Source organism: Stegodyphus dumicola, chromosome 9 (assembly GCF_044657685.1).
Source record: "Stegodyphus dumicola isolate Sdum_Otavi_A_Nest chromosome 9, ASM4465768v1".
NCBI lineage: Eukaryota > Metazoa > Arthropoda > Arachnida > Araneae > Eresidae > Stegodyphus > Stegodyphus dumicola.
Genome location: NC_140776.1, coordinates 147,705,841 through 147,725,820, shown reverse-complemented (window position 1 = coordinate 147,725,820; position 19,980 = coordinate 147,705,841). Strand labels below are relative to the sequence as shown.

General features: G+C 34.9%; 3 non-coding genes across 3 annotated transcripts; 2 read left to right on the top strand and 1 right to left on the bottom strand.

The window, feature by feature from the left end:
- Window positions 1-4,094: 4,094 nt before the first annotated feature.
- Window positions 4,095-4,175, top strand: TRNAS-UGA (transfer RNA serine (anticodon UGA)). Its single transcript has one exon. It is a non-coding gene; the product is annotated as a tRNA-Ser (tRNA).
- Window positions 4,176-4,748: 573 nt separating this feature from the next.
- Window positions 4,749-4,821, top strand: TRNAV-CAC (transfer RNA valine (anticodon CAC)). Its single transcript has one exon. It is a non-coding gene; the product is annotated as a tRNA-Val (tRNA).
- Window positions 4,822-7,904: 3,083 nt separating this feature from the next.
- On the bottom strand, window positions 7,905-7,977 carry TRNAV-CAC (transfer RNA valine (anticodon CAC)). The gene has a single exon. It is a non-coding gene; the product is annotated as a tRNA-Val (tRNA).
- Between the last annotated feature and the right edge of the window lie 12,003 nt (window positions 7,978-19,980).

The following is a 19,980-nucleotide window of genomic DNA, read 5'->3' as shown; positions in this document are numbered from 1 at the left end:
GAGCAGGAGTGATGATTTTAAATTCTTACCGATGCCTGCTCGTCCATCTCTAAAGCTATCCACATATGATGGGAGACATCCTGGAAAGTGTATAAGAACCAATTTTCTATAGTTGCGGATGCGAATGGATGGGATTCTCAAGCTAAGGCCTGTCATCTTGCCGCTTCTTTGAGAGCAGACGCAGCGGATATCCTGCAGACTCTTCCCGAAAACCAGAGACTAGACTTTGAAGCTCTATCCGGCGCATTGGAGCTGCGCTTTGGAGAGAAGTGTTTAAAAAACTACAGCAGGCTTCAACTAAAATCCCGTCAGCAGAAGCCCACCGAAACACTTCAGGAGCTCGCCACGGATGTTGAAAGGCTGTCCCACCTCGCCTTTACGGAGTGCCCGAGAGAAACGAGGGAAATCCTGTCGCTGCAATATTTCATCGATGGCCTTCGGGACCCTGAAATACAGAAAGCACTGCGAATGGCAGATGTAAAGGATGTAAAAAGCCCTCTGTTGTACGCCGTGAAATTGGAGGCAGCCCAGCAAGCAACTCTTAGGGATCGCTACCCAGTCAGAGCAGTGCGAGTCCACGACCCAGGGGACCAATTGATGGCTCGTTTAGATGATTTATCCAGACAAGTCGATGCTTTGATACGGAGTAGCAGTGAGAACAAAGTGGCTGTAAGATGTTGGAGATGTGGTTCTGAAGGTCACCTACGACGGCATTGCAGAACACCTCAGGGCACGGATAATGAAACGGATGAGTTGACAAGACCAGTGAATGCTTTAAGACGGAATAGTGGTGAAACAAAACCGACCCTAAAGTGCTGGAATTGCGGTGTTGAAGGCCACCTACGAAGGAACTGCGGAACTCCCCAGAGCACGGAAAATAAGGCATACGATTTAAACAGACAATTAAATGCCACGGGAAGGAAAAGGATTGACAAGAAACCAAAGTGCTGGAACTGTGGAGCTGAAGGCCACGTACGAAAGAATTGCAGAACACCCCAGGGTACGAAAATTGAGACAATTTCTGAGCAACGACGCCGGAAACAAATTAATGACCATATCAAGGAACGGAGGTTGCCAGATAATGAAAAACCCTGTTTTAAAGCGCTTAAGATCTCTATAGTGAGTGGCAACAATAACGGACTGTCCATCAATGGGAATATCGATGGAGTTCCTTGAAATATGATCATTGACACAGAAGCTAATGTTACCATCATTAGGAAAGATTTAGCTGAACAGTTTAAAGATAAACTTATTTTGACGCCATCCTGTGTTACCCTTCAGACTGCGTCTGGTGACAAGATCGACATAACTGGGAAGTTAAACGTAAACATCACGTTTGGAAGTGCCGCCTACCATCACACGGCATATGTGGCGATATTACAGATCCATGCATACTCGGATTGGACTTTTTAAGGAAATACAATTTTTCCTTAGATTTCAAAAACAATAAGCTGCTTTCAGCATCTGATGGCATGACTATCCATCCTCAAAAGGGATCCTCGCCTGGAAATGTCGACGCCTTGTCCGAAAGATCGAGCTCGGGAAGCTGCCGAAATCATACCATGGTCGAAAAGAAACTCAAGACTACCAGCTATTCTCCATCCCAGAAGCTCTTCGGTCGAGACCTTCGTCTGCCTTGTGACCGCCTGTTTAGTCGCCCTACGGATGCGCCTTCATCGCCTGAGGAACACATCCAAGATGCCCAGGCCCGGTTTGAGGGGATGCACCGTTCTGCAGGAAAGCGAGTCAACTTGGCGACGGAGAAAATGAAGACCAGATGCGACACAAGAGCTACTAGACATAGATCCAACAAAGGAGACAAGGTGTGGTTGTGGAACCCAATTCAATGAAAAGGACCGAGTCCTAAATTACAGTCACCTTCGGATGGTCCATATACAGTGCTGAACACGAATGACGTCGTGGTTCGGATCCGTGAGTCTTCGAACTCTTACGACAGGTTAGCTTATTACTATGGCCATAGTACATAATGTAAATAATTGTAAATAGTATCAGACCATGGTCCTTTTTGTTTTTAAATGTGTATTTGATTTGTTTTGTATTTAGTATTTGATGGTATTTGATTTGTTTAAGTTAGTTATTGCATTTATTGTTCACGTTGTTTGATATTGTAATGTAATGTTTATGCTTCAGTTGCATTTATGCCACAGTTGTAAGTTTAGCTTCCTGTCCAGGGATTGTACTGCCCGGGAAGTGCAGTTCTTGGGAAGGGGGCAGTGTTACGAATTTGGTATTTAAAAAGCTAATGTTAGTTCAATTATAAATTAAATGGTTTTATTTCTCGCGCAGTGCAGCGCGTGACGAATATTAAAAGAAAGCTAAGCCGGAAAATTGAAAATACAAGAGCGCGTGCATTAAATAAATAAATATCTCTTTTTGATTTCGAGAAAGTACTGGAAAATTCCAGCGCGTGATTTTAAAATCTTATAAAAGGAGGAAAACATCTCAGTTTGTAGTTAGTTGCTTGCTTAGTTTGTTGTTGTTTAGAAAACTGCTCTTGTTGATTGTAGCGACTTCGCGGATTAGCGTTCTTTAGCTGTGTTGAATTACGTTCTATTGGATATTTGAGTAGTTAAAAGATAACTACTGTGAGATATTGTAATACTGCATGATAATTTGAGAAAATTTAAGCATTTTTGTTGTGATAATAATAAATTTTTGTTCATTTTTCATCGGACTTGTGCATTCATTTCATAACGAACCCGTACGCACGCAACAATATATACCTCCGAAACCTAAACGCATAAATCCAGTGTCTCAACGCCGTCATCTTTCGGTCGTCCCAAGTTGGTAAATCACTTAACTTGCTTTTACATCCTAGCATTAATGGGGAGAAATCTCACCTCCATCTTTGTGCAAGTCGATGACTATTTATATTAAATCATTATTTGAGTATCCCGGCATTTTGATGAAAGTCGCATTCTTCGAGTAAACTAAAATTCACAAGGCTGCCGGCAACAATTATGTCTTACCAAAGAATATCCGTCTTGCAGACAGGAGCCGACGCTTTTATGCAAATTGGCCAAGCTGGTGCAGGTAGATTTTGTGATATCTTCCACTGTCGATATGACGACTGAGAAAAATCTGTTCTCGCTAAACCGAAGTTTCATACGCTACATCATTTGGTGATTCGAAACCCCCTACCCTGTACCCTGTACATGTTTAAACAGCCCTGTACATGTTTTAACAGCTTTGCAGTTTCCGCAATCCATTCGGTAGATAAAATGAAGGTCGTCGGGCTTCCCCTTAGCTCTCCAAAACCATACTGGGAAGAACATTTCTTACCAGCACTAAGATTTAGTCTGTCGGTATCGAAAACATCCCCTTCTCTCTTGATGCGACATTTCCGCATCCACACTCCATTTCGAACGTTGTTTAATTCGGTCCCTGCATCTTCTTTCATAGCTTTGCCAAACAGAAAATTTAAAACCAAAGATTGAGGTTCCTCAACCAAATTATGTAAGTTTTCCTAGAAACTTAGCCTCTCTCTTTTTCCAAGAAAACCAGAGACTCGATGTTAATGCGAATTAGAATATTGCTTTGTGTGACAAAATAACAATACTTTTTGGATTTAAAATAAAATAACTAGGCATTCGAAACTTCATTTAGAGTAAGCTTCTAAACACCGATGGCATAAAAGTATTTGTTGGTTAAAAGACAGTCTGTTGCTATTCAACAACCTTTCTAATAAAATCCGACACGCTTATTATATGGTAGAAGAAGTATTTTTCCGTTATTATGTCGCAAATGCATTGCAAATGACGATAACTTTTAATTACACAAGAAAAAGATACTTTTCAAAAAGAAATGCATATTTGCCTCTTAAGAGCCTCAGCGTGCACGGTTTATCAAGTGGAAGAAATACAAAGTTTCTTTTATAATGTGGAATGGCAACAGTATGTATATTTTACATCTACACAGCAGTTAGCGTATAACTAATTGCTAGCCGTCCGCTACAGTCAGAGTGAGCATACTGCGAACATAATGAATTCGTTCGTTGTCAAACTTATCTTTATGGCCCAAAACACTTGGACCAACTCAGCTCAACCCATTTTCTTCAAGAATCTCTCGTCTATGCGGTCGTGGCCGAGTGGTTAAGGCAATGGGCTTGATATCCATTGGGGTTCCCCGCGTAGGTTCGAATCCTACCGGCTGCGATGCTCTTGTTTTCTTTCGCCTGTTCCACAAGATTTGTTACTTCTAAACACCAAAATTTTATTCTTCAACTATTAACTACAGTTTGAAAATAGAACATCAAAATTTTTTCGACTTTTCTTCTCCATATTTGTGTAACAGCTCGTCTTATTAATGTCAATAAGAGGAATGTGTCGTAATTTTATTGTTTTATAGTTTAAAATTAATATTACAATTTACCTGTGGATAAATCTTAAGTCATTATTTGCCATTTTTAATTGTAACTGCCAAAAATTTCGTAGAAATAGGAGTAACCGTATAGCCGCACATTAGGAAATTTTTCTAACAATGTAACGGCACTGTTCGAATGATTTAAGAAACTTAGTACTCAAAGTGCAGAATACTTACATATCGCTAGAGACATCTATTTCTAGAACTAAAATTAACAAATATCTTGCTTAAATGTTAAGACCACAATCGAGATTCTCCTTGGAACTTCCATTGCCCTTTGATGTCGCCCCCTTAAGAAGATAGTTTCAGAGGGTAATGAAGCTATTGTGTATCATAAGTAGATGATCCTGACATACGTTTTCGTCGTTTCCGTAGTGTAGTGGTCATCACGTGCGCTTCACACGCGCAAGGTCCCCGGTTCGATCCCGGGCGGAAACATTTTACGCGTAATTTTTTTTTTTTTTTTTTTTTTCCTGCTATTTATTTAAATTTCCCTGATAAGTAAAAATTTCAAATGCGCAATCTCTATATCCGTGCTTTCGAAGCCAGATTAGTTATCTGAAATCAAGTTCGAAGAATTTTTGCTCACTTTTTCTGTGTGTATTTAAATTGGGTAACCGATAACTTTCTTTGATGGCGCCAGTGTTATGAATTTCATATTTTAAATTTATAAACTCTTTCGAACACGGTCCTTTCGAAGCCAACGACTATTAGTTATCTGAGATCAAGCACGATCTGTGCTTAAATTTATTGTTTTATATATTTTTTTTTTAATATATTACAATGTACCTGATAAAAGTTCTATCATTACTTGCCACGTTCATTGTAACTGCCAACATTTTCTTAGAAATATTAGTAACCGTATAACCGTACATTAGGGAATTTTTGTGATATTGTAACGGCACTGTTCGAATGAATTTCAGAAACAGCATACGCAAATTGCAGAATACTCGTATATTTCCAGACACGTATAATTTCTAGAACTGTTAAAACCAAAATCGAGATACTGCTTAGAACTTTACAGCCTTTCATTGCCCTTTGAGGTTTCCTGCTTAACAAGATAATTTCAGAGTGTAAAGAGTTTGTAGCACATAATTCGGTATCCGTAGTGTATTCCGTATTGTATTTGTAATCGGGTGGGCTTCACGCGCGCAAAGTCCCCGGTTTACATTGCCGGGCGGTAGCATTTGACGTGTTTTTTTTTTTTTTTCTTCCCTCTCGGTTACATATTTAAATATTTTGCCACATTACTCAAACAACACCATACCTCAATTGCTGATGGTTTTGGCGACTAAATTTAGTCCCCAGTTTTAACAGTACGTCGCGAAAACTTGCCAGACTTGGCGGTTATTTCGAGATATTTATGTCCGATCCCTGCGGAACTGATCCCATCATTATGTAATTGAACTACATCCGGTCATACGTAACTGTAACTCTATAAGCATTCGAGAAATCGAAGGTATTGCTTATTTCTGGACTGACCAGGGGAAATTATGTAAGATAGAAGGCAACATCAGTTTTCAGTTTATCACAAAGTGTTGAGAGATCACATTGGGAGCTGACGCATTTGATGCTTTGCCTGTTCAATGTTCTGAGTAGCCTGAAGTGGCAACTACTGCCTGTGCTCTCATACCAAGAAGAGCTGTACGTGTACTTTTGCGTGAAGACGTCCATAGCTGTAAAATGTTTTTTAAAAATAAATTTTATCGAGCTTAACCAGAGCTAAAAAAAATATTATCTGAGCACCGTTTCGCAATGGATTGAATGCAGACAGAAGCGCTGAAAGCTTGATGAAATTTATTTCCTCCAAAATCTTTTACAGTTTTGAAACTTCACACAAAAGAATACTCGCACAGTTTTTCTCAGTATATTATTTAGAACCTTAATTTTATAATTTTAAGAGGCATTAGAAACATTAACATTAGCAGGAGTTACGTCATTAGGAGCCTTAATTTTATTAAAATTATTGATGAAAATTATTTATACATTTTTAAACGTTTATTTACACGTTAACGGTTGAACTGCCTTAACGTTTCAGTTTTGCAAATATTTACCAGAGGCCAGTCATGAAATGTGATTTGTAAATTCTTTTAAAAGCATGTGTATTTTATTTAAGTTTAAAATTTTGATTTGGCTATTTAAAGGGTAAGTAAAAAGAAAAAAGAAAAGAAATGAGTTCTTATGGCATTGTCTAAATTCCTAGGTCATACATTTTCTTTAAATGAGTATTTTGGCATTGATAAAGTAATATCTTCCATTATATCTGTATTATATCCACTTTTGTATCTTTAAAATTGCTCTATGCAAATAAATTGTAATCAGTGAGAAATAAATAACTATCAGTTTTCAATCTTTACTTTGAAATTTCACTTTCTGGCGAATTTAAAATATACTAGCTAAATTTTTTAAAAAATCAAAGGAGGGGAAGCTCTTTTTTTAAATTAAATAAAGAACCCGTCGCATTCGCTAGTCACTGATACCTCAGTTAAATAAAATATTTGGTAAATTTATCAAGTATTTTGCTGACAAAACTATTACTTATTAAATAATACATTCCCCAATGTTGTTTACATATACATGTGTTTGATGGAATATGTTCACACCATTTTAATTTAAAGAAATAATACATGTGCTACATTAAGCTAAATTAAACAGTATATCCAGCTACATTTACTTAAACTTACGAATTTAATTAAATAATATATTCTGAATATTTATTTACAAAATACAGTTAATATGCGTATGCCTGCTGAATTGAATAAGTAATTTAATTGGTAGAAATAAACTAGAAAAACAAACTAGAAATTAAAAGTTTATTACAAAATATTGAATAACTTACGGAACACAAATGTAAAAAATCTTATGTGTATACCACATGACTTCCTTGTACGGAATATTAAATTATACGCTTTTTGTCTTGCATTTCATTTAAACTTATTGGATTGAATTAAATCTACTTCGCCGACAGCGCATAAACCACAATAGAATAAATGCATTCTTTAAAATTCACTCTAGTATTTGTCTACCATAGCGTCACTTTGGCGCTAGATTCACTTAACAGTATTATATTTCGTTCATATTATCACTCATAATGCACAAAATTTATATCATTTAAAGAATAGAATTATCTAATCGTTGCCACATGTTCTATTCAAATACTATAATAAAGCTAGAAGGATGTATAAAAGAAATTAAGCAAACAAAACAAAAAAGAAACAGTGTTTCACAGACGATTGAGTATTTCTCATTCAATTAATTCAGTTCTCACTTCGCGACAAGGCAAAAATTCATAAAAACTTAAAATATTTATATTAAAAATTACGAAGTAAATCTTAAACACTTATTTCCTCGAACCAATTCCAGAAAAAATTAAGCAGGATTTAATTCGCAATAATAAATGAAGAAGGGAGGGAATTGAAACTTCGTTTTTTCCGGGGGCGCAAAATGCCGCTATAGACTAACGCTTCATTAGGCTAAAAATTTAACAATGGAAGAAATAGATCGGTAGGTAAAAGAAGCGCTGTTTCCGCCCGGGCTCGAACCGGGGACCTTGCGCGTGTGAGGCTCACTTGATAATCACTACACCACGGAAACAACGACTAATGCGAAGGAAAAATGGATCAGTATCGCAATCAGTTTCAAACGTTCTTCGTAAGATCATTTTTCTTAAATTTTTAAAGATTTCAGTTAGAATTAACAGATATAAAATCTTAATATGTTACAGAAGCATATCCTCCTAGAACATTCTGAAGCTAATTTCGTTATGTGAATACATATATACAAATCAGAGCACCAAAGTTATGTAGAAACAGTAAGCACGAATAGAAAATGGAGTTCTACATATTTATTCATTTTTTCACTTTCAGTAGTATTCTCATTCAAACATACTTTATGTTTTTACTATTCAAATTCCGCAACAATCTTATTCAAACACAGTCCGTTCTTTTCTATTTCACCTACAGCTGCATTTTTTCCTTTCAAAATAGGATATTTCTCCCCCCTTTCATAATTATCATATTAAAAGAATAGATAACAAAACCCTTTTCATGTTATTGCACATTAAATTTAATCGCCTTCGAGTGACATACATAAATATGTATCTTTAAATCAGTGGCATAGCGAGGCGGGGCAAGGGGGTGTATGATGCCCCGGGCGCCGTTCGCAGAGGGGCGCCAAATGGTCTCCAAACAAGATTTTCATCATATCACTATGTTTTTTTCGGGAAAGGGGGCGCCAAAAAGGTATTTTGTCCCGGGCGCCAGTTATGCTCGCTACTCCACTGCTTTAAATTTATAAAAAGCTAATGACCATTGGTAATTAAGATTAATGTACTGGTCTCAGTAGTAGCACACCAGAAGCAAAGTTACGATCTACGATCTACTTAAAATTTAATTTCAGTAGTACATAATAATGCGACTGACTATGCTAGTTTTTCCAGATGTTGCATTCTAGATAGCGGATACCTCTCTATGTTGATATTAACAAAAACCGTAAAGTTTCTGAGCTATCTTAAACCTTTAATTTAAAGATTTTCATTTCAAGCGAATTTATTAAAACCTTAAACTTCAATTATAACCGAAATGAAACTGTATTATGTCTTCCGTCTCTTTATCAACTTTAAAAAGAAACGGGAAATTAGGATTTAGTTAACTAATTTAATATGAGATGGCGCCACCTCCTAATATCCTAGTTTTTTTTTTTTTTTTTTTTTTTTTTTTTTTTTTTTTTTTTTTTTTTTAAATGAGTCCCAAATTCAAGATTTCGAACGGATTAAACAACTGTTACAATTTCACCTTTAAAATATAAATGGTTGCCTTTTACTTCAGTATATGTTTAAATTTCGCAAACAGTATAGTTCTCCAATGAACACTTCATATTTTTAATTACAATGTGAATGCAAAATGTATTTGAGTATATTTAAGCCAGTCTATCTAAATCTAACTAAATCTTCTTTTTACCCCCCATGACCCTTTTCACCATCACTGGAGGATAATTCTGCCCCCCTCTCTTTTCCAAGCCTAAAAAAATGTATATGCATTTGTTTAAATTTAAATTTTTTAATAGGTTTTATAAATTAAAAAGAAAAAAATATACAAAATGCTGATAAATGCCAAAACCTGGGCCCACCAGCAACCGAGCGGTAAAAGCCGCTGAACACTGGCAGTTTGGTCTGGAGTTCGAATCAAGGCAAACGGGCTGGCTGCGTGGGCTTTTCGTGGTTTTCCCCATGTTTAACGTGGATACGAGTCAGTTTCCCTTAAAAAGACCTCTACGGGGCAATCCTCCCGTTCCGTGTAGTGCCTAGGGGCGGAGCACGTAATAAGTGAAAAAAAAAAGTGCCAAAACCTGAATTTTTTTATGCTCTAAAACTAAATACTTAAAAGGTAAATAAAAAGGCTGATCGCATTCCCTCTGATACCATGAAATTCACCACCCCCCACAATGGGTTTTATTAATTAAACAAGACGAAATTGTAGAGGATATTGATAAATGCCAAAATTTGAATAACACTAATTTTTTGTATTCATAAACAAAACTAAATATTTAAAAGGTAAATAAAAAGGCTGACAGCATTCCTCAGGAAACTATGAAATCCCCCCTCCTCCTGGTTGAAAAAGCCTATAATTTAAAAAAAAAAAAAAAAATCGAATTCTTACCTAATTTTTGTTAAAATTACAACTATTACAAAATATTTTATAGAAGTTAAACATGTTAAATAGGTTTAGACGTTGAGGTTATCAAGTCAAATTCTTATTTTATTGATATATGTTGTTCATATTTGCAAAGATCAAGTGATAGAGCTGCTTATATCTAATACTGCAAGACAAGTTATTAAACCCGAAACTTAAACCTAAACTTAATTAAAGCATTCAGTCTTCCTTTGGATACAATTTCTAACTATTTCTCCTTATAATTTCATATTCAGAGCACTCGGATTCATAATATTCTTCAATTTGTATATCAGCATTCTCTCAATAAATCATAACAGCAAACAGTAAAAGCAGGTCCTCTTAAACTATTTGGGGGTGAATAGGCTATAAGTTAGGGCCGCCACTGATCAAATGATGCTTAAAAAACCGAGTATGTTGAAATATAAAGAATCTGGCTACTTCGCATAGTTTTACGTGTTTCTCAGTGGCCATGTTAAAAATATCTTATGTTAAAAATGTATCCGTTTAAACTACATTTTCCAAATAATATAAGGCATCAGTTTTTAAAACATGTAGTTATTCCAAATGACTGGACACTTGCAACTGAATGTATTCGTTGGGAAATAGCGAAACGAATCGGGCATTTAGCCGTCTCATCACATTTGAGAAAACGAACATGAGGGTTTTCTACAACTCTTTCCCTACCACTATTCAAGACAACATTCGGATTGATAGCATTTTGATGAACCATGCCACAAAGACCCTGTATATATTCAAACATCTGTGGCTTTTGTGGCATCCGAACCTTGGCACAAGGCTAAAGCAGCCGGCTCTCTACCACTATGCCATTGGAACAGCACTTTTTTAATAAAATTAAATATTTTGAATTCTTAAAAAAATGTTTGTAATTTTAATTTTGGAACGTAATGTAGAAGCAGCTACACAACTATATTTCAGCATCAGTGAGGAAAGCTAATTTTTTTCTTCACAAGTTACTTATGAGCATCTGTAAACCAATCCACAGTAAATAACTTAAATGTTTTATCCAAAGAACGTAATATATTATAAAGAATCGATCCTTGTTAAATTACACAAAAATCTGCAGGAAGTAAATACCACAAAAAGAAATTTAAATTAAAAATTTTCAAACCTGTCTTTCATTATATACTTTTTATGAATGCAAGTAAACTACCTTTATTTTACTATAAATATTAATAAATTAAAATAAATCTGGGCAGCGATCATATTTTTAACACTTTTTTTAGTAAAAGTTATTTTATTAATCACTAATTATTTCTGAATCCAATGTGAATAATGCGCCCAAATTTATTAAAAAGACCTATTGGCTCTGACTCTAAATTAATCTTTATTTTTACAACTCTGTTTCATCAAATAACGTCAATCTAAGTTTTAAATCAAAATAATCTTTATTTTCGTTTTTATCAAAATGTAAACAACTCTTTAGAACAATATCATTAATAATCTTTTGTTGCCATTCCAAGAACAACAAAAATTGAATAATCTTTTTGTTGCCATTCTCAAAACAACAAAAATTGAATAATAATTTTGTTGCCATTCTGAAAACAACAAAACACAAATAAAATTATATTAATCAGTATTTAAAGTTTCTGTATAAGTTCAAGCCACAACAGACCTTGGTAATTTTAATGAATTAGTATTCAGTTTAATGAAATTGAAAACGCTCGATTAAATTAACTGATTCTGACATACAGAAAGAAACATTTAAGTACAGTAATTAATTTTGTCCTATCCATCAGAGAAAGAAATAGGAAAGCAACCCACAAATTCTACCTGAGTATAAATTTCAACCAAAAATCAAGTGAAGGCCCTTTCTAAAACAAAGAAACGACATCAGCAAAGTATGATGTAGCAAAGGGGTTAGTTTCCTTCGCTTACGCACGAACTTCAAATCTGACTTCAGAATGGATCTTTTAAGCATCAATGTAATCTTAAGAGCTGTGATATTATCTTTCACATGCATACTGAAATTTGAATTCAGAATCAAACTGGTTTCACCGAAAAGTCTGTGTGACAGAATTTGGTTTTTATTAATAAAAGAAGCCTTTAGATGGAGATCTTTAAATGTTGTGCTGCTGGCGCCATCTATCGAGGTAAATATCGTGTCCCATTCCGATCAACCACATTAGAACATGGCAATTGCCGTTTTCTAATAATTAAGCTTTAGCTGTTTAGATCAGGATTTCTAAAACGTTCAATAAGTCTAGATCAGGATTTCTAAAACGTTCAATAAGTCTAGATCAGGATTTCTAAAACGTTCAATAAGTCTAGATCGGGATTTCTAAAACTTTTTAAATTTCATCCCGTATAAATAAGAATAACATATATATATACCGATTTATGGTACCAATATGTATATTTATTAAAGGATCACCATTTTACATTTACTTTGAACATTCATTTAAATTTTCAGTAAACAATTGCACCACGGCACTAGTAGTGGAACACGTGCCATAGTTTGAATAACTCTGGTCTAGATCAAATTAGCATGCATGAGCTTACGACAGAAAGGATATTTGTTTTCTGACTTTTAGTGTGTTGCTACAAGCACTCTTTGCTAGTCAGACGAAATATATGATGCCATCAGTCAGCATGAAGTCATCACACAAATTTCATTGCCTATATGTAATTATGTTACTCTCTCAAAGATTATTTATGGATATCATTGTGCTCAAAGAGAGAGATATTATGGATTTAAGTGCAACAGGAATCACAACAAATGTGCTAATAACAACAAATATTAATAGAGAATATTCTACTTCTGCATGCTACTGGAAAAAAAAAAAAAAGTGCTCAAACTTTCAAAAAATTAAACACTTAAAGTTTTTGATATCAAGTAAACAATAAATCTATTTAGACGAAAACGGTATTTCAAAAAAAGTTTAAAGTAAAACTAAAAATACATATCTTTTAGATGAAAACGGACTATAAGAATTTTAATGAAAAACTGAAAAAAAATATATTCTTTTATTTCGAAAAAACGTTATTAGAAAATTTTGAATGTAAAACCGAAAACGTATTATGCAATACAACGCAGACATGCATTTTTACAATACATTCCTAAAATTTTGTCCATACACCTCTGTCAACAGAGCTGGATTAACCATTAAGTAATATACGCACATAAGCTTAAAGGCATAAAAGAAAAGGAGCCTCTACAAAATGGCCCTTAGAGACTAAATGAAAAAGAGCGCCACAAAAAAATTCCCATTTCCGGTCCGACCTTGAAAGGTACAGTGAAACTAAACCAAGACCGAGACAGAAAGAATGTGAAAAAAAAAAAAAAAAAAAAAAAAGATATAAATGCAAGTAGGAGCTGAAAAATTTAATAAATTCTTAGGACCTCTAAAAGTCTTAATCCATCCCTATCTGGAAACTATAAAGAAAAAAAAATCCATATGAGGATATAATATCTTTATATTTTCGAATAGTTGTTCGGACTACGATAGTTTAAAGTCTTTTATGACTTTCTCAAAATGGGAGGACTTCTTAACAAAGCAATTTTTAAAAATTTTACTCTCTCTACACCTACCGACGTACGACAACTTTAAAAAGGCGAAATTATTGACAACGAATTAATTTTGAATGTTACGATTTATCACTCGTCAGATACTTAAGAAATTAAGAAACATACATTTTCCGCCTATTTGATGAAACACTAGTTATAGAATCTATATGGTATAAATCTTAAGAAAGGGGATTATACAATACGGAATTCATCTTACGAAACTGGAAACTGGTTAGTTACTAGAATACGGAATAAATCTTAAGAAACTGTAAACTGATTCAGAAGTCAAACAACAAAAATCAGCTTTATATTTTCAAATTTTCACAGGACTAGTTTCGATGGTTTTACCGAACCACCATCCTCAGCCGCAAAAGCGCAAACCATGACTTCTGAATTAGTATTTGTTCGGCTTGTTATTGTGTCTTAAACTGTAAACTGCTTAGTTAGGCAACTGGATTAAACAATATGAAATAAATCGCAGGTAACTAGAAACCGATTAATTAATTATGGTAAAGATTTGCGAACTATATGCCTAAGAATGGCACCGTGGAGGATTTTCTAATGAAAATATACTAAATGAAAAATATCTGATGTGGACCCCACGTGACTTCTTTGTACGGCCTGTTAAATTATACAATTTTTCGCTGTGTTTCATTCAAACTTATTTACTCGAATTTCGCTAGAGATATATTTCTCATTCAATTAATTCCGTTCTTATTTCGCAGCAAGTCAAAAATACATAACAATTCAAAACAACTTCATTAAAAATTGCAAAATACAGAAAAATATAAAACATCAAATACAGCTTAAAAAAACGTTTAAAAAATTTTTTTCACAATAACAAATTAGAATTTTTGCCCCAAAAAAAGTGATTCGGCTAGCGAATTTCAGATTTCAGGAAGGCAGATTTTTTCGGTGCACAAAACTGAAAGTTTACTTTTGGACCTACTCGACAAAAGGACGCTGAAGTTCGGGCACCAGCTGATTTAATTCAGTATTTTACTAGGAGTTTCAAAATGTAAACAACGACCACGTTAGGCTTAGTGTCACTTTAACTTTTAATTTGTTGATAATTCTACAACTACTGCATGAAGATTAACTAAGGGCATAAAAACATTAACTGGAACATGAGAATAACATAATTCAATCACTTTTAAACAAGAAATGTACAGTTTACCAACATGTAAAAATTAAAAACTGAGCTCGCCAAGCTCGGTAACAGAGTTTGCCGTATATACGTTTGCGCAGCAGATTGCAGCCAAAAAGGCATATGCACGACTACATATCCCATGTACAAAATTTTATTGTTCTGAGACTACTCGTTTTTGAGTTATACGAGATACATACATACGTACGTACATACATATGTCAAGAAAAAATCTCTTCTGAATTCATTTTGAAACAAAAGAAAGGTTCTTTTTTTTTTTTTTTTTTCCCAAATATTTTAAAGCTAAAACTTCGTATTTCCAATGTCTTAAAGTTAAAAATAAGTCATTAACACAAAAGAAAAGAATTATGTTTGATAAAAGATGTTTTTGTTGTCTGAAATCAGGATATAATGCAGAGAACTGTAAGGCTTCAGTGAAATGTATGCTACATTCAATTTTCAGCTAATGTATCCGGTAAAACATGAAACAAATAATGATATCAATAAAAGCAAAAATAATTCAGTTTGGGAAAACAAGCCCCTCGAGTCAACAAAGGAGAATGTACGATGTTTATTGATACATTACATTCAAGATCCTTTTCTAATCTGTATTGATACATAGCATTCAAGTTTCTGTCCAAATTATAGTGTAATACATTGATACATTACATTCAAGTTCTTCCAAATGTCAGAAGTTTTTCTTCAGACACTAGTTGTAAATTTAATAGGTAATACCACTGAGTGTCGTATTCGTGCTCTAATTGATAAGGGACAACAGAAGTCATATATTTTAAAGTCTTCAGCTTTAAATATGAATCACGAGCCAATTAAAGAAGAAATTGTAAAACATTCTTTACTTAGAGGGACAGCAACAAATGAATTGAAGCATAAATTTTAAGATTTATTTAGGTAGTCTTGATGGTAATTATCTTTGCAATTTTGAAACATTAGATCAAGAAATGATTTGTGGCGACATCCCTCGAATTAGCTATGGACCCTGCATTCTAAAACTTGAATCTGGTAATATTATTGTAAGTGACGTGCAAAAGGATCCATCTGCTATTGAAGTATTACTTGGATCAGATGTCGCAGGAAAACTTGTTACAGGTGAAAGAAAAGAAATTAAAGGAGGTTTAGTTGCCGTGGAAACTAAAGTAGGCTGGACATTAACTGGAAATATTCCTGGAAGTGAGTATAGAAGAAATGTAAATATGGTTGTAACTTCACAGCTTGCGATCGAGGTTATGAAAGAAAAACAGTTTGATTTAAGAGTTATGAAACACAGTTGTTTAGAAGCGTCTGCACTTAACAAATAAATCAAACATTTTGGGACTGTTATAAAGAAAAGCTGATACTCTAGATCAGGTAGACCAACTCAGATTCTAGTCCAGAAGGCTTGTAATTTAAAGATGATGAAGTGGTAACTAAGAGAAAAATCCTGTCGATTCATAATCGAGTTTTCGATCCTGTAGGTTTACGTGTTATGTAATGTTACGTTTTAAATTTCTATTGCAGTCTACCTGGAACACAAAGAAAAAGGGAATTCTGAAGTGAATAATCATGTAGAGGAAAAATCTCTTAAGTGGACACAAAATTTACCATATTTAACCAATATAAAAGTAGCCATATGGTTCATCTGGCTACTTTTATATTGGTTACCCATTAATATCACCAGTAATTAGTTACCCATTAATACAACCCGATGAAGAATTCCTCCTGTGAAGATTGCCATACCAAAATTTGAACTGCTAGCAGCTACAATAGCTAGGTTGCACAAGTCAATGATGGAAGCTATTAAACTAGAAGATGTTAGGTTAGGTTAGGTTAGGTTTAATTACAGCAAAGTCTTTAGGGCTATCTGCCTAAGGGTAGGGTTGCGTTCGTGGAGGACTTTCTAAGGGAAACTGGCTCGTATACACGTTACACATGGGGAAAATCACGAAAACACTCATGCAGCCAGCCCGTTCGCGGGATTCGAACCTCGGACCGAACTACCAGTGTTCAGCGACTTTACCGCTTGGCCGCTGGTGGGCAGACTCGAAGATGTAGAATCTTTCTTTTGGACAGACTCAACCACGGTTCTTACTTCGAAGTACCGCGATGACCAGTGGTCTGTTTTCGTGAGTAACAGAGTAAGAGAAACAAGAAAACTCAGACCTGTCAAACATATACTAGGTGATCAGAGTCCTGCTGATTTTCTTTCTTGGAGATATGAAGCATAACAGTTCCTAAAATCTCGATCGTGGGAAGATCAGCAGTGGCTAAAAGAATGTATGGAATCTTAGCCAAAACCAAAGGTCAAACAAATGAACAAGAAGTCTCACTTTAGAAGAAAAATGCATTAAATCTTCATAAATAAACGTTCACATGGAAAATAGGAAGTGGTATTATAAATATCTCTCCATATTGCGATTCAAGAAGAATAGTCAAATTCCGAGAAATCAAAGTATCCATGGTGATATATCCAGCGAGGAATATATAGCAGCGGAAAACAAGTTAATGCAACTCATTCAAAGGGAAACGTTCTCTGGAAGATTCTAGATGATAGAGTTAAAACTCCTAATTTGACAAAGACGGTGTTCTACGATTAAGAACGAAGTTTTCTCATCGAGAAGATACGAAGGATTTTCGGCACCCGTCTGTTTTATATAATAACCATCTGCTGTTTTCAGACTGATTTTTGGTACAGATTTAAAATCATCCCCTGGTTCTCAGATGATGAGAACAATTCTTAGAAAGCATTACTGTATTTTAGTTGGTTGTCATAGCATTCGAGTTATTCTTAATCAATATTTACAATGTAAACGGTACAAAGTAAAGAATAAGGGGGCTTTGTGAACTGTCTTGCCTGAAGATTGTGTACGTAATCTCAAGACTTTTGAAGTAATATGCATAGCTTTCACTGGTCCTTTATACCTCAAAAGCCAGGAAAGATGACCCAGAAGAAAGCATAGATATATCTATTTGAATCTGGAGCATACCGAGAAGTACATTTCGAGCTAATTTCCTGTCTGTCAACTGAACCATTTTCTACAAGATTTCCGAAGATTTATTAGGTGCAAAGGACTATCATCTATAGTTTATTGTGACAATTGAGGTAATTCTGTGTGGGTAGCTAGTGCTTAAGTAATATCGACTGGAAGGAAATTGAAGCTAATACCTCTATAAAGAAGATTCATTGGAAGTTCATTTCTGCTCCTGCACCATGATGGGTGGACGGTGGAAAAGAAAGATTTATGTTCTTAAACAACTGCTAAGAAAAGTTCTTAGGAAAACAATGCTACATTTCGGAGAACTACAAATAGTTCTCTGTGACTATGAGAGAATCATCAATGCTCTACCTCTAACTTGCTTTCCGAAGATCCAAGTAATCCAGTTCACTTGACTCTTAATTTGTTCTTAAATGATGCTGAAGAAGTTGAAGTACTTGATCTAGACTTGGTAGAAATTCAAGATCTCACGAAGAAAGGTTCAAGTAGAGACTGAGATTGAGAGAAGAGTTACAGTGAAGAATTTTTTAGCGAATATTTGCGCCACCTGAGATGGAGGTCAATAAAGATGGTAGAAGAAAATAAATGTCGATTACTTCGTAATTTAGATTGACCACTTGCGAAAGTGATAGAGCCTATCCCAGGCCCCGACGTAAAGTGAGAATTGTACGCATTCAGACAGCATTGGATATGTTGTTACGACGAATTCAAAGAATCTCTTCGTTGGAAACTGTTGGATATCATGCTGCTGCTGAAGTAACAAAAGATTTAGTTCAGTTCAAAAGTAATGACAGCCAGAAGGCAACAGAAAAATTTAAAGAACTTTGTAAGACACTATTAAAACGATCTGCATGTAGTTGTGAGATTAAAACTCTTAAGGGACTGAAATTTTAAAATTATTATGTGTAAAGAATAATAGTAATGTTATTTTAGTACCGTAGAATTCATACTTTATTAAAGGATTAGCTTTTTCTTCAAGTAATGGGGACTTTTTTAGGAATGTTAAAACTTATCTTAAGTTAACTTCTTTGAATTAAGTTAACTTAAGTAGGAGAATGTTGGCTATTGACAAACTCAGCTTTTGATGAAAATACTTATCTGCAGTGTACTTATCTGTATTGGCAAGTGTATGTTCGTCTTCTTTCGTAAGACAGCGGTATGTGAAACCATAACGTAGTCCCGGATCTAGCGGGGGGCAATCCGGGGTTCTTGCCCCGGGCGGGAACTTTTGAGGGCGGCAAATTCAAATATAACGCTGGATCGTTTTGGTATGTTGTTCGCTATAACAGCTCTCTAAATTTAGTACAATGTTAATAGTTTTAATGCCAAGTTTAAAAACCTCTTTAAAGAAGATTTGTAATTAAATACTTTTTAAAGGAACATGAGTTAAAATAAAGTACAGCCGATTACAACTATAAATACAAGATCCGAAAGAGGCCAATAGAGGGACTCCAGGCGTCACTGATAGAATCAGACTGACCCTATCAGTAACATCTGGAGTACCTGTATCATTTGCTGTCTAGGCCGGGTGTATTCAAGTAATAAATAGAACGATAAATAGAAGAAGTCATTTGGTTCCCATAGCAACGTCTGCCGGGAAATGGAGAAGCATTGTAACTATTTTTTAAGAACTAACCCCAAAAAAAATTAACTTTGAGCCATCCTGAACAAATGAAATAATTCGATTTAATATTCATCGAGTATATACAAGACACAGATATTACGTCTTCAAGCTGAAGCAAGGCATTTAGATTTTTTGCAGCCAGTTGGCAAATTAGACTCACCCTTGGTTTGACTCGGAACGGTTTAGCGCATGTTGGATTTTAAAGCTAGATTTATTATTTCTATGTTTTTTTTTTTTTTTTTTTAGTTTTCAGATCTCTTCTGCACCTTTTTTTTAGCGACACACGACCATTTATTTAGGACTGTTCAGTGTAATTATATCAATTCTTAGTTATTCTTATTAAGGCAATTCATAGTGAATTTCATTTCGATTAAAGGGAACCATCTGCGCGTCGAGAGGGAGAAAACGAAATACAGAAAACGAGCCAAAGATAAGGCCAAACAGAGAACACAAATTTCAGCTAAGATGAAAAAATAACTTCACGGAAGAAGTAAACCGTCAGATCCTGCCACAATTCCGATTGTGCTGAGATTCTAGAGGGAATTAATATTTCTTGCAATTTGCACGACCAAACATGACTACATACATCATTCCCAAACAATCTGCAAGTCAGCATTTGAAAGAATAAACTTCTTCAT